Source organism: Pongo pygmaeus, chromosome 1 (genome assembly GCF_028885625.2).
Source record: "Pongo pygmaeus isolate AG05252 chromosome 1, NHGRI_mPonPyg2-v2.0_pri, whole genome shotgun sequence".
NCBI classification, from domain to species: Eukaryota; Metazoa; Chordata; class Mammalia; order Primates; family Hominidae; genus Pongo; species Pongo pygmaeus.
In genome coordinates this window covers 217,885,750-217,900,052 of record NC_072373.2, presented here as the reverse complement: position 1 = coordinate 217,900,052, position 14,303 = coordinate 217,885,750, and the positions used below count along the sequence as shown (strand labels likewise).

At 45.0% G+C, this 14,303-nt stretch overlaps 1 pseudogene; it reads left to right on the top strand.

Moving 5' to 3' along the window:
* Positions 1 to 9,254: 9,254 nt before the first annotated feature.
* On the top strand, positions 9,255 to 12,021 carry LOC129014198 (PRAME family member 1-like; annotated as a pseudogene).
* The last annotated feature ends 2,282 nt before the right edge of the window (positions 12,022 to 14,303 follow it).

The following is a 14,303-nucleotide window of genomic DNA, read 5'->3' as shown; positions in this document are numbered from 1 at the left end:
TAGGTTTCTCTCCAAATGTGTCCTGAGTATTGATGCATCCAATAAATAAAACTATTATTTCATATAGTAGAGCTATAGATGCATTCTATTTGCCTCTAGAGTTTCCAATGATCCAATGTCTAGTTTCAGTAAGTTCTCTGATTATATGGCAGAGGGTAACATGGTCATGTTCTGTTTCTATGTCTATGTCGATATCTATAGCATTCCCATCTACATAATGTGTGTCAAGCCAAAGAGTTTGATTCTAGTGGGGGTCTGGAACACTATCTAGATTGGATCCAGTTACACTAATGTTTTCTAGGCAAAGAGATAAATTACCAGTAATGAAATCAATAATAGTCACAGGCCACCCACTTGCACTTATAGCTTCTTCTCAGTGCCAAGTCATTTAATTATAAATATTAACGAACTTTCCAAAGGAAGGATAACAAACTTTATCATGAAGTTAGCATCCTCAATTGCTACCCAACTGTGTATGAGAGCAGGTTCTACTATTAGTTGTGATCCTTCCCTTTCGTGTAAATGACTCCATAGCCAGCAATTGCTTTGGTTAGTGAGAGCAGCTACATTTTGAACAGGAGACCTTAGAAAGTGTTTGGTTAGAGTGGTGAAAGTACCTAACAATATAAAATACATGTCTGAGAATTTTGTGTTAATACAAAACAAGACCAAGACTCAGTCAATGGAGGAAGATCAAATGGAGTCTTGTTCCATTGTCTTGGAAAAGCTGCCCACCATGTGATGATGTCTGCTTCTATGAAAGGCTTTTCCTTGGATATCTTTAATTTTAAGTCACCTGGTACGGTCCCATCTAATGCTGCTCATGGGCAGATTTCCCTTGGTGTCATTTCTAAAGGAAGCAATCTCCAAATGCTAGGGCATGAAGGTCTAAGCATCACTGAAAGCCTCCTTCACCTTCTGGAAATAGTCTTTCAAATACTGCATCAAGGTCTTGCAATATTGAGTCATATTGTTAGTGAACAATGGGCTCACTCTGAGAAGTGTATAGAAGCTGATACTATGCCACCATCTTTTGAGAAAGGAAAAAAAGATTCAGCCAGGTGTGGTGGCTCATGCCTATAATCCCAGCACTTTAGGAGGCCGAGACAGGCAGATCCCGATGTCCTGGGTTCGAGAACAACCTGGCCAACATGGTGAAACCCGGTTTCTGCCAAAAATACAAAAATTAGCTGGGTGTGGTGGCATGTGCCTGTAATCCCAGCTACTCAGGTGGCTGAGGCAGGAGAACCCCTTGAACCTGGAAGGCAGAGGTTGCAGTGAGCCAAGGTAGTACCTCTGTACTCCAGCCTGGGCAACAGAGACTCTGTCTCAAAAATAAATAATAAGAATCCAGTTTTCTTTGTCAGTTTATCTAATATTAGTTTCAAGATACCATTTGTTCACTCAATTTTTGTAGAATACCAAGGATAATGAAGTTAATGGTAGTGCCATTAGATCTGTAAAGTCTTATCTGTGTGATAACGAGCCCAGTAAACTGAGTTCTCCTACCATTGGCCATTTCTCCAGAGGTGCGCCAGAAAAGAAACACATTTTATAATCATTTATTCCCTATGACTGTGGCATCAGCCTTTCTAAAAAGGTAAGCTACAACCCATCCTGAAAACGGACACACAGTCACAAAACTTGTAGCCTTTTTACATGGCTCACTGTCATCATTGGTCCATAACATTCCCTTTTCTTGCAGCTATAATGTGTGTATGCCTACATATCCATATCTATATCTACACATTTTTTATTACCATGATTCACTTCCACTCCCCTTTCCATAGACAGCCACTCTACTGTTTGACCTAGCCTTGAATTTGCATGTGACCTCTAGGAATATAAGTATACAGAAAGTATATAGAATATATACTTGAATTTTGTATGTGTATTTCTATTAATCCACATATATGCTATAGTGTATGGTGCTACAGAAGAGGGCCTGACAATTAATTGTCCAGTCCTAGACACTTTGGAGAGTGAATGGACATGTTGTTATAATTATTTTTTTTTTGGAGTTGGAGTCTCACTCTGTCGCCAGGCTGGAGAGCAGTAGTTCAATCTTGGCTCACTGCAAACTCTGCCTCCTGGATTCAAGTAATTCTCCTGCCTCAGCCTACCGAGTACCTGGGATTATAGGTGCCCACCACCATGCCTAGCTATTTTTTGTATTTTTAGTAGAGAGATAGTTTCGCCATGTTGGTGAGACTGGTCTCGAATTCATGACCTCAGGTGATCCGCCCACCTCGGCCTCCCAAAGTGCTGGGATTACAGACGTGAGCCACGCCACCCAGCCTTGTTATAATTAAGACTTTCAGAACAACAGGGGTGTATGAAGGCTTATAATCACCTTTACCATAGACCTTGGTCTCTTACCTAAGTTTGTAACTAATATATTTTTCAAATATAATAACAATAAAAATATCCTTGCTTGCCCTATGTCAAATCCAGCTCACAGTACTTAAATCGATTAACTTATAGCACTCTGTGAAGACAATATTGCTATTTTCCCATTTTATATGTGAATGAGCTAAGGCACAGAGAGGTTAAGTAAGTTGGGTAAGACCACACAGCCATTGGCCAATGAACCAGTTTTTTTTAATTTTATTTTTTTCTGAGACAGAGTCTCGTGCTGTCGCCCAGGCTGTAGTGCAGTGGCGCGATCTCGGCTCACTGCAAGCTCCGCCTCCCGGGTTCACTCCATTCTCCTGCCTCAGCCTCCCAAGTAGCTGGGGCTACAGGCACCTGCCACCATGCCCAGCTAATTTTTGTGTTTTTAGTAGAGACAGGGATTCACCGTGTTAGCCAGGATGGTACTGAGACAGTTTTGAACCTAAATTAAGCAGTCCGGATCTGCTGGATCTGGAGTCTTTACTACTAACCAAAATACCTACGTGCATCAAAATCCTAAGTTGCTGAGGGTCTTACCCTGTTTCATATCTCAGTAGGAAGGGAGCTAATGTTTATCCATTACATCTGATGTTTAATGCAAGTTTTCAACATACAACATTTCATTTTCCAAAATACGTTATGATAAATTTAATTTGATTTTTCCGCAATTCTTTTCTGCATTTTGTTGGAACCTTGCTTTTCCCCCTTTAGTTTGTCAGTATGCTGAATTACAGTTAGATTTTTCTGTGATTGTCTGGCATTCCTGGAATGGCCATTATATATTACTATATTGCTTTCTTTTTTTTTTCTTTTTTTTTTCCTTTTGAGATGGAGTTGCACTCTTGTTGCCCAAGTTGAAGTGCAATGGCACGATCTCGACTCATTGCAACCTCCACCTTCTTAGTTCAAGCAAATCTCTGGCCTCAGCCTCCTGAGTTGCTGGGATTACAGGCATGTGCCACCACACCTGGCTAATTTTGTATTTTTAGTAGGGATGGGGTTTCTCCATGTTGGTCAGGCTGGTCTCGAACTCCAGACCCGAGGTAATCCACCTGCCTTGTCCTCTCAAAGTGCTGGGATTGCAGGCGTGAGCCACGGAGCCTGGCCTATCTATCACTTTCTAATGCAGTGTTGCATTTAGTTAACTGATAATTTATTAAGTACTTTTTTCTGGCTGACCGCGGTGGCTCATGCCTGTAATCCTAGCACTTTGGGAGGCCGAGGCAAGTGGATCACCTGAGGTCAGGAGTTCGAGCCAACACAGAGAAATTTTATCTCTACTAAAATGACATAAATTAGCTGGATGTGGTGGAGTGTGGCTCTAATCCCAGCTATTAGAGAGGCCGAGGCAGGAGAATTGCTCGAATCTGGGAGTCAGAGGTTGCAGTGAGGTGAGACTGTGCCACTGCACTCCAGCCTGCATGACAGAGTGAGTCTCGGTCTCAAAAAAAAAAAAAAAAGAAAAAAGAAAAAAACTTTTGCCAAATAAGTTTAAATTTACTTTCCTTCTAATATCCTTAGTCATTTTTAAAATAAAGGTTACTGCTTTCTTATGAAATGAATTAGACAGCTTTCCATATTTGCCTTTCTTTCTGGAACATCTTGTACAAAACAGAAAATACCGGCCAGGCGCAGTGGCTCATGCCTGTAATCCTAGCACTTTGGGAGACCAAGGCAGGCAGATCACTAGCTTACAATAAAAAAATGATATCTGATTGCATTTCTGAAGCTCCACCCAGTTAATCCTGATTGGGTTTTTGGCTCCCCCAAGATTAATGGATTGAATCAGATATCCATTCATATCAGATATCCATATTAATTGCATGAATCAGGAAATTGACAGTGTTAGGGGTAGGGTGGGAAATCAAGAATTCATTCATTCAAGGCCAGGTGAGGCAGCTCACACCTGTAATCCTTCCAGAAGGACTTCCTGTACCGGTTTAGCCTTTGCACACCCTGTCTTTCATTTGGGTCCCACTGGGGGTCTGTTCCTGGTAGTTGGATCCTCACATACCCTTGGGGATTTTGTAATCACCTGGAACATGTTCTTCCAGCCACTTAGTTGCTACTTGGAGCACTCTCCTCCTTTCATCTGTATTAAAGAGGTACATGAGCACCTGGTGGCTATCAGACCAGGTGGGGTTGTGGGTCTGGATAATAGTTTGGAGTTAATCAATTATAGCTTGAGGCTTTTCAGTATAGGATGGGGTATTGTTTTCCAATGGAGGAGATGGGCAGAGGTGAAGGTTTAGTACACAAAGGCATGCCTTTCCACCATATGCCCATCCTCGTCTACTCCAGTATACCGTTGCTCTCTCAGGGACATTTGTATCCCAGTTCTAGGCCTCAAACGGGCAGCCAAGGGAGGGTCTTTCATCTCAGGGTCTTACATCCTGAGGTCTTGCATCCTTTCTTCTCTATTCTGGGTAGCCTAGGGGTATGTACACCTCGTGGAAGCTCGGGCACAGTGGGCTCAGGAGTGGGAGGCCTTCCTTCTTGGTGAAAGGGGGGGCACTGGCCCAGTTTCTTGCCAGTGTTCCTTTGCTTAATTTCTTTTTTCAACTGTTGTTTGTGATTTTTCATCTTCCTGAGACCAACCACTATTTGCTGGACCTTCTGAATTGGGGAAGAAAGGAAAGTCTGTCAGTCAGTTTTTTCCAACATTTAGGTTGTTGAACCCCTTAGGGGATCCTCTGAGCCTCTCACCTGAGTGGTCTGCCAATCATTTATTGCCTGACCATGGGCAGATTCCTCTTGCTAGCCAAGTCTTGGGGTCAGCAACATGCTTTAGATTATTTGTGAGGAGAGCTGAGATCTTGGATGAATGATACCAGCCCCTGCTGTGCCTCGTGGATGCTCAGTCACCAGAGACACTCACAACCACCCTTGGTGCTGAGCTCAACCTCAGCCTCAGGCTCACAAAGTGAGGGCCAGTGAAGTAGAAGCCCCACTGAACACATTTCAGTTTAACTCGATTGCACACATAGCAGGGCATTGACAGTGAGGTCAGAAATGTGGAGAAAGAACATTTACAGAAACATTTCAAGATAGAAAACATCCTTCAAAGTACTCCAGTTTTGGAGGCCAGTGGCATCTCAGAGCTGTTTGGTTTTCATATGGAATGGGAGAGAAAGGCCTGGAGGACTTTCTGGAGGTGGGGGAGGTTCTTACTACTTTGTGCCCTAAAACATCAGAAGAATCACTGTGTGATCCTCCTTAGGATGGGAGCCATCCCTGAACTTAGCAGATCTTTCAACATGAAATAGAGCTTCCAGCTTTTGTGGGGGAAATGTATTGTAGGTGTGCACCCAATTTAACAGTATATATGCACTGTTCTTAAAGACAAGAAGGCTGTTTCTTTCTTTCTGTCTTTCTCTTTCTTTCTTTCTTTCTTCCTTTCTTTCTTTCTTTCCTCCCTCCCTCCTTTCTTTTTCTTTCTTTCTTTCTTTCTTTCTTTCTTTTTCTTTCTTTCCACCTTTCTTTCTGTTTCCTTCTTTCACTTCTGTCTCCCCTCCCTCCCTTCCTTCCTTCCTTCCTTCCTTCCTTCTTTTTGAGGCAAGGTTTCATTCTGTTGACCAGGCTGGAGTGCAGTGGCACAACGATGGCTCAATGGAGTCTCAATCTCCTGGGCTCAGGTGATCCTCGCATCTTAACTTCTTGGGCAGCTGGGACTACAGGTGCACACCACCTTGCCTGGCTAATTTTTTGTATATATTTTTTATAGACAGAATTTTTCATGTTGCCCAGGCAGGTCTGAAACTCCTGCACTCAAGTAATCTATCTACCTTGGCCTCCCAAACTGCTGAAATTACAGATATGAGCCACCACACATGGCCTGAGCTTTCTTTGTATGCCTAATGGTATCGCTTTAATCAGAATCTCTCTGTTCAATATTAGGGACAAGGGAGGACTTTAAGGATGGCAGAACATTAATTATCAAAATATACTGGGGAATGGGACGATCGGATTGATGAGGATGAAGGGCCCTGGGAAACATCTGTGGGTGAGGGTTGCTGGGAAATGTCCCACTGTGGGGAGATCCCTGAGTCTAAAAGAAAGGTTTCCAGACCATAGCGCTATGACAGAGACATGGACCCTTGTTCACTTTCTCCCACATCCTGTAAAACCCACAGCTTCCACCCTCGATGGCTTCCAGGTTGGGAAAGTCTCCCTTCCCAGGTCTGGCCACACTGCTTCTCTCTGGCATCTGTCCCAGCTCAGATTCTCAGATTCCATCTTCCCAGGCTGATTTTCTGAGGCAAGCCCATCATTTTTGGGAGTAAACATGCTTTGCCTTCTAGTAGAGGCCAAGACTGTATCTGTCTCTTCTTCCCTCAAAGACAATGTTGTGTTTGAAGAGTCTGCACTGTCTCTTCTGTAATTATTCCCTTTTTAATTTTTGAACTCAATCCAGACAGAGTCTTTCAATCCTTCTGTGGAGACACCCACAAAATACCCACCATGTTTTATGCTGTCTTGGTTCCTTCCCAGGGTTCTACTAGAACACCCAGTACCATCCTGCCCAGCCTCCACCTTACTTTGTCACTCTTTCCTGATTTCCCTCAGTGAAGCCTCGACCTTAGTCTTGTGATCAATCACACCCTCAGTGGTTGCCCTCTTCAACCTGAACCCACATATGACCTGCCCTGTTAGGAAGCATAAAACCCAGGTGACCATTGGATAACAGAGCTTTTTATTCTGTTTTCTTAGGGTTGACATCACCGTCTTTTTAAAGCTGTCTTAGCTCTGAAACGTTTTGATAATTTCAATGCGGCCAAATATTCTCCCATAAAGATATCATTAGGTTTTGTTTTTTCCTTCTAATACCAGGAACAGATTAAACCTTCCATGTCACTATGAAGGCACATGTTAGTCAAACTTCATCAGTGTTTGGGGAATAAATGAATTAATGAGTTTTGGACTTTCATCCTATTATTTATTCTTTCACTTTCATAAATCCACATCTAATGTAATCAGTTAATCAGAAGAAAGTGTGAAACTCAATCAGGATTAACTGGGTGGAACTTCAGGATCTAATCCAGTATCACTTTCTGATTGGAAGCTGGTGACTGAGAAGGGGAGGGTGTGGTTAGAAACATCAATAAAAGCTCCTGAGTTTGCACAGGAGAGACCCAAAGCCCTGGTGCCTGGAGCTACTGCTTGGTTCTCTGAGAGGTCCCAGCACCCATAAACTGAGTCCAGATCTGGTAAGTCACCACCTTCTTAGGAACATGCCCATCTGATCTGCAGCCAGCCAGTCAGGGATGGTGACATGCATCCCAAAATGGCACAGAGAATTTCCTGTCTGTTTTTTCAGATTAAACAGATGTAGGTTTTGATTTTTCCTCTAAATATAGTTTTGACTTCATCCCTCAAATTTTGATTTGTGCTTCATTTTTCTCATTTCAAAATTCTTATTGAAGCAGCTTTTTAAAGAAAATATTAAAAATTTATGGTTGGATGGATGTTTATGTCTTGACATGTGAAGTTGTTGGTTTCTGTGCCTGTCACCTATAGTTCACACACTTGGTGGTATTGTGATTTTATTAGTCAGGCTTTCATTTTACAGAAATCTTAGATCTCCCATATACCATTCTCAAGAGTCCTGTTCTGAACCTGGGATTTATCTCTTCCCTTAGACTCTGTCCCTAAGTGTGTGATTGTGAGTGTGTGGAAGGGATGTGTATTGGATCCTTCTCCTCAGACTTAGCGTTTCCATCCCTACTTTCTAAGTGTTGTAGACTGCTGCAACCCTGCTTTTATAATTTCTCTTACAATTTTTCAAAATAAAAACACACATCTTGGATCCCCAAAGTGCTGGGATTACAGGAGTGAGCCACTGTGCCTCATCTAGAGCTAGTATTTCTATCCCTACCTTCCAAATGCTCTAGAATACCATCATATTGTTTTAGTTTCTAGTTAATTCTTTTCTGTTGTTCTGAGATGGAGTCTCACACTGTCACCAAGGCTGGAGTGCAGAGCGTTGAGTTCGGATCACTGAAAACTCTGCCTCTGGGATTCAAGTGATTCTTCTTCCTCTGCCTCCAGAGTAGCTAGGATTATAGGACTGCACCACTGCACCTGGCTAACATTTTAATTAACTAATTATTATTATTATTATTTTTTGAGACAGAGTCTAACTCTTTTGTCCAGACTGGAGTGCAGTGGTGGGATCACGGCTCACTGCAACCCCTGCCTTTTGGAGTCAAATGATTCTTAATTTTTTTATATTTAGTAGAGACAGGGTTTCATTATGCAGGCCAGGCTGTTCTCGAACTCCTAACCTCAAATGATTTGCCTGCCTTGGCCTCCCACAGTGCTGGGATTAGACATGAGCCACAGCACTCTGTCAGTTTGTGGTTGAAATTTTTCAAAATAAAAAATAATGGCATTGATTTTAGGGAGTCCCTTTAGTGTTCCGCCAGCATGTTCACGGCGTAAACTGAGAATGTAGGCTGTCTGGGGCCACAGGAAACTCTCATTGTCATTGCTTTAGGGCGGTAAGTGACAAGAAAATTTTCCTCAAAGAGGTAGAGCTTGGCTTTCAGGATCCTCAGTGACAGTTTCTGGTGGCTCTGGGATTCAGTGGAGCAATGGATGAAAGTTAAGAAGCCAGTGGTCTCTTTGACCCCTCCCTCCTTGGTGTTTGGAAGACATTCTTCCTGGTACCAGTAGAAGCAGAAATATAGATTTGTGGCCACCAAGTGCAGAGTGGAATTGGGGTAAAGTGGTAATTTTTCTACCTCTACCAGAGCAATGATATTGGCCCTAGGAGAAGATGAGGTGATTGTGTTTGGCCTGAAAGTGATGCTTTTTCTCTGGATTTGTCTTCTAGAGTTTTTCCTTACAGATTCATCAGGATGAGCATCCAGGACCCACCCAGACTCCTGGAGCTGGCGGGGCAGAGTCTGCTGAGAGACCAGGCCTTGACCATCTCTGCCGTGGAGGAGCTGCCCAGTGAGCTCTACCTCCCACTCTTCCTGGAGGCCTTCAGTAGGAGACACTTCCAGACTCTGATGGTGATGGTGCAGGCCTGGCCCTTCACCTGCCTCCCTCTGGGATCGCTGATGAAGACGCTTCATCTGGAGACCTTAAAAGCACTGCTGGAAGGGCTTCATATGCTGCTTACACAGAAGATTCGCCCAAGGTGAGGTGACCCAGGAGGGCTGGTAGATAGGACTCAGGTGTCCAGGGAAAGAACAGCAGGGTCAGTCAAAGAAAGAGCCCAAGGATGGCCCAGTGTCTTCTGGTGGTGCTGGTGAGGAAGCTCAGGGAGGCCTTGGCCATTGCCCAGATCCTCAGGGAAAGGACTGCTCACCATATAGGATCCACTATGGGAACAGAAACTTGCCTATTCCCAGTGGAAGGTAAATGGAATACAAGTGGGGATGAGTCAGAATTGAAAGAGAAAAGGGACCAAGAAATCTCAGAGAGAACAGGGAGCACCGAGGACAGGAGCAGCTGATCTATTGGATGAGAATGAAAGCAAAGGTCAGGGATTTGTCCTTCTGAATTCTGAGCCTCTGCCTTACTTTACCCATAGGAGGTGGAAACTTCAAGTGCTGGATTTGCGGGTTGTTGATGAGAATTTCTGGGCCAGATGGCCTGGAGCCTGGGCCCTGTCCTCCTCCCCAGAGACCATGAGTAAGAGGCAGACAGCTGAGGACTGTCCAAGGACAGGAGAGCACCAGCCCTTGAAGGTGTTCATAGACATCTGCCTCAAGGAAATACCCCAGGATGAATGCCTGAGATACCTCTTCCGGTGGGTTTACAAAAGGAGAGGTTTAGTACATCTGTGCTGTAGTAAGTTGGTGAATTATCTAACGTCGATTGAATATCTCAGAAGATCATTGAAAATAATCCACCTGAATAGTATTCAGGAGCTGGAAATTTGCTATGTGTCCTGCCCACATCTGATAAGAAACCTTCATTGTTACCTGAAGGAGATGAAGAATCTTCGCAAACTCATTTTTCTCCAGGTGCCATCCTTGCACGTCAATTACCGTGAGGAATGCTCAGTCGCCAAAATCAGCTCTATGTTCCTCAGGCTGAAACATCTCCAGTTGCTTAAAATAAATATGGTCACCTTCCGTAGAGGGCACCTGGGACAGCTGATCAGGTGAGAAAGGATCGTGCACTGTCTCTGCAGACCACAGCACAGCCTTTTTTTTGTTACAGCAAACACTAGAAGACGTGTACTGTGTGCCAGCCAGTGGCAATGGCACAGTGCAAGGGACACCAGAATGTCAACACATTGTCTCGTTTAGTGCTCCATGTCCTGGAGTGGATATCACAGGATCACTTCAATAAAGGCAGTGGGGTCACCTAGGATAGAGGCTAGAGAGGGACATCTTGTACAAGGTACTTAGTGGGCGTTTCGGCTCTACTGAGGGTGCACTTGTGAATTTCCTGTTACAAAGTGTGTTTCAAGTTGATATGATGTAAAAGAGGTAACACAGGAGGGTATGAAAGGAGGGACAGTGCATCAAACTTGTGCATTTCACAGTAGAAGCTCTGTCCTCACCAGCTTAGTGATCACAAATGATCCTGTCTCTGATTCCCTGTCTGTAGAAGGTTGTTTTGAACTCCAGGAAAGTCAATTGACACAGAACATGCGTGCTTCTGGGATGGAGGGTGAAGGGGTAGGAGTGACAGTGGTAAAAAGTGATAGGTGGTTTGCAGATGCAGGCATGCCAGGGAGCCCCTGCCGGCAGGTAGCCCTAGCTGATGTCCGGAGACCTTGCTGAGTTGAGTTCTTTGTACACATCACCCACCGGGTACCTGTGGCTGAGAGATGAAGTTTTCTGCTAAAAGCTGAAGATAAAAGGCTTTAGAGATTTTGTGGCCTTGACCCAATCACACAAGTAATGGTGAAAAGGCTGAGGCTAAAATGGGACTGCCCCTGAATGATCAGAGTCCTCATCATGCAGCAACCTGCATGCTGACCATCATCAGATGGTGGGAACAAAGTTGTGTTTGTTTGAAGCAGGCATTTTCCTTGAGGTTATTCCCCACTACCTTCATCTAACTTGTACCATTGTCCAGAATTAACTTCTTGATCTCCACAGGTGCCTCTAGAACCCCTTGGAGAACTTGGAATTAACTTGTGGCTACCTATTGGAAGAGGACTTGAGGTGTCTCTACCAGTACCCAAGACTCGCTTACCCAAAGCATCTGAATCTCAGCTACATGCTGCAGTTCTGTATCAATCTTGAACCCCTCGGAGCTCTGCTGGAGAAAGTTTCTGCCACTCTTGAGACCCTCGTCTTGGAGGGCTGTCAGATCCACTACTCGCAACTCAGTGCCATCCTGCCTGGCCTGAGCCGCAGCTCGCAGCTCACCACCTTCTACTTTGGCAGAAATTGCATGTCTATGGACGCCCTGAAGGACCTGCTGGGCCACACCAGTGGGCTGAGCAAGCTAAGCCTGGAGACCGATTCTGTTCCTGAGGAGAGTTTGAATTCCTTGGTTCATGTCGATTGGGAGATCTTCACCCCACTTCGGGCTGAGCTGACGTTTACACTGAGGGAAGTCAGGCAGCCCAAGGGGATCTTCATTGGCCCCACCCCCTGCCCTTCCTGTGGCTCATCACCATCTGAGGAACTGGAGCTCCATCTTTGCTGCTAGGGAAGGCGTGCCTAGTGGGGTAGAGAAATCCAAAGTTCTCTTCCAGGCCCTTGGACTCTAAAATCTAGTATGAAGGTGCAAGTTATTTTTCTCTTTTCTAATTTCCTTTTTTAATAATTCCAAAATTTTATTACAAAATAATTGAGACAGTGTTTCACTATGTTGCCCCAGCTGGTCTGAAACCACTGGGCACATGGGATTCTCCTGTCTGGGCCTCCTAAAGTGCTGGGATTACAGGCACGAGCGACTGTGCCCAGGCCACATGTGCAACTCAAAGGAAGCACAGAGCTCTGTTTCAGACAGGTGCTTAGTGCGAGGGAAAAATCCTAGCAGCAGGGGGCAAGACTTGAGGAAAATATTGAGGTGGAGTCAATGAGACCTACAGAGTCAGAAAGAGAAGCTAAAGTTCTTCAGTGATGAGAATGTTATCCCTGCAAGGATGCTCACCAAGAAATATCAGAAATAGAGAACCTCAATGAAAACTTTCTGGTGTCCTCTGTAATTGATTTAGTTGTTTTAGGGATTTATCCATGAGAAATCTCTAGTTATTGAGTTACTGATGGAAAAATAACGAGGCACTAATTTGCCTGTGATTGAGGTTCAGCTGCAGAATATCATAGCAACCAAATAAAATTAGACCATTTTGAGTAATTCCCACCCATTCTTGTTCTTTTAGTTCATTATTTATTTTTTATTTTTGGAGACAAAAATATTGCTTTGTCATTCAGGCTGGAGTGTAGTGGTGCAATCTGCGATCACTGGAATCCTTTCCTGTGGGGCTCAAGTGATTCTCATGCCTCAACCACTCAAGTAGCTGGGGGTACATGCACATGCCACCAAGCCTGCTGATTTTTGTATTTTTAGTAGAGACAGGGTTTTACTCTGTTCACTAGGCTGGTCTTGATTTCCTGGCTTCGAGTGATCTGCCAACCTTGGCCTCCCAAAGTGCTGGAATTACAGGTGCACGAATGGTCTGCACTCATCCTTTACTTCTCTTTGGTCATCTGTTTTTTCATACTTTTTCAACTTTGGGGAGCAGCACGGTCAGGCACAAAGGCACAGGCAGAAAGGGGCCATGAGGAGAAGATGGGCTTGGGGTGGTGCCATGCTTGCACATGAAGTGTGGTTGTCAGGTTCAGAAGGCAGAGCTGGGGCCATGCTCCAGGCGCCCGAGTTGGGAAGCAGAAATGGCACCAAGTTCAAAGACCTGGCCAGCTATGCGTCCACTGTGCACCCACCCTGCTGATAGTATCAAGTTCCTAAGTCTAAAAAGGGGTTCTGTGTGAATCTTCCTGAGGCTGTATTTCCAAGATCTGCCCCCAAGAGTGGTGATCACAGAGCCTGATGCTTCCGATTGCTGGGCTTGTGGACCATGATCCACTCCTAAAGGCACCACCCTTTGGCAGGGTTGTGAGCCAGGCCTGTGCCCCATGTCCCTGAGGCAGCCAACTTTGCCACCCCTACCCTGTCATGGCTAAACGGGACTTGCTCCTAGGTCCGCAGTCTTCACCACAGTCTCGACCTCACTCCCCACTTTGTGCTGTTAGCCTGCAATCTCCTGGATCAGAGCGCAGTTGGGGCTCATTAAACCAGACCCAGGAGCTTCAGATTTGTTTCTGTGGGGTTGGCCAGAGCTGCTGTGAACCTGCATCTCACCTGTCACATCTGTGGGGAAACACAGAGAGAGGGCAAAGCCGAGGCTGCCCACACTTTGGAGCTGATGGGAGCCTGGGACAAGAGGGAGTCCTGGTCCTCCCAAGTTGGCAGGGCAGTAGCTCCAAAGGCACAACTGAAGCTGCCCAGGTTGCAGTTACCAAACAAGGTCCCCCAGTGCTCTCGAGGGCCCAGGAGTTCACCCCATCCCCGTGTTCTATTGCTCAATAAAGGTCCTCTTTATCTTGCTCACTCTCCACTTGTCTGCATATTTCATTCTTCCTGGTTGCAGGAAAAGACCCGCCTAATGGTGGGGCTAAAAGCAGTAACACAAACAAAGCTGAAACAAGCCCCTTGCTCACCAAGTTGTATGAAGAGAAAAAGAGAAGAGCTACTACTCTTTTCAGGAGCCCAGGCATGGGAGCTTCCTGAGCTAGGGCTGTGATTCCCTTTTGGTGGTTCTGCAGTTCCCAGCACTTCCAAGAAGGCCCATAATGGCGGATAATGCTAGAAAGGGGAGGTAGAGGCACCTGTGGAAGGAAAAAAAAAAATGGTGGGGCTGAGATGGAAGGCCTGGGTCCACCCATCGATGAAAGTACCTTCCTAGCAGACCCTGCACTGGGCCCCGG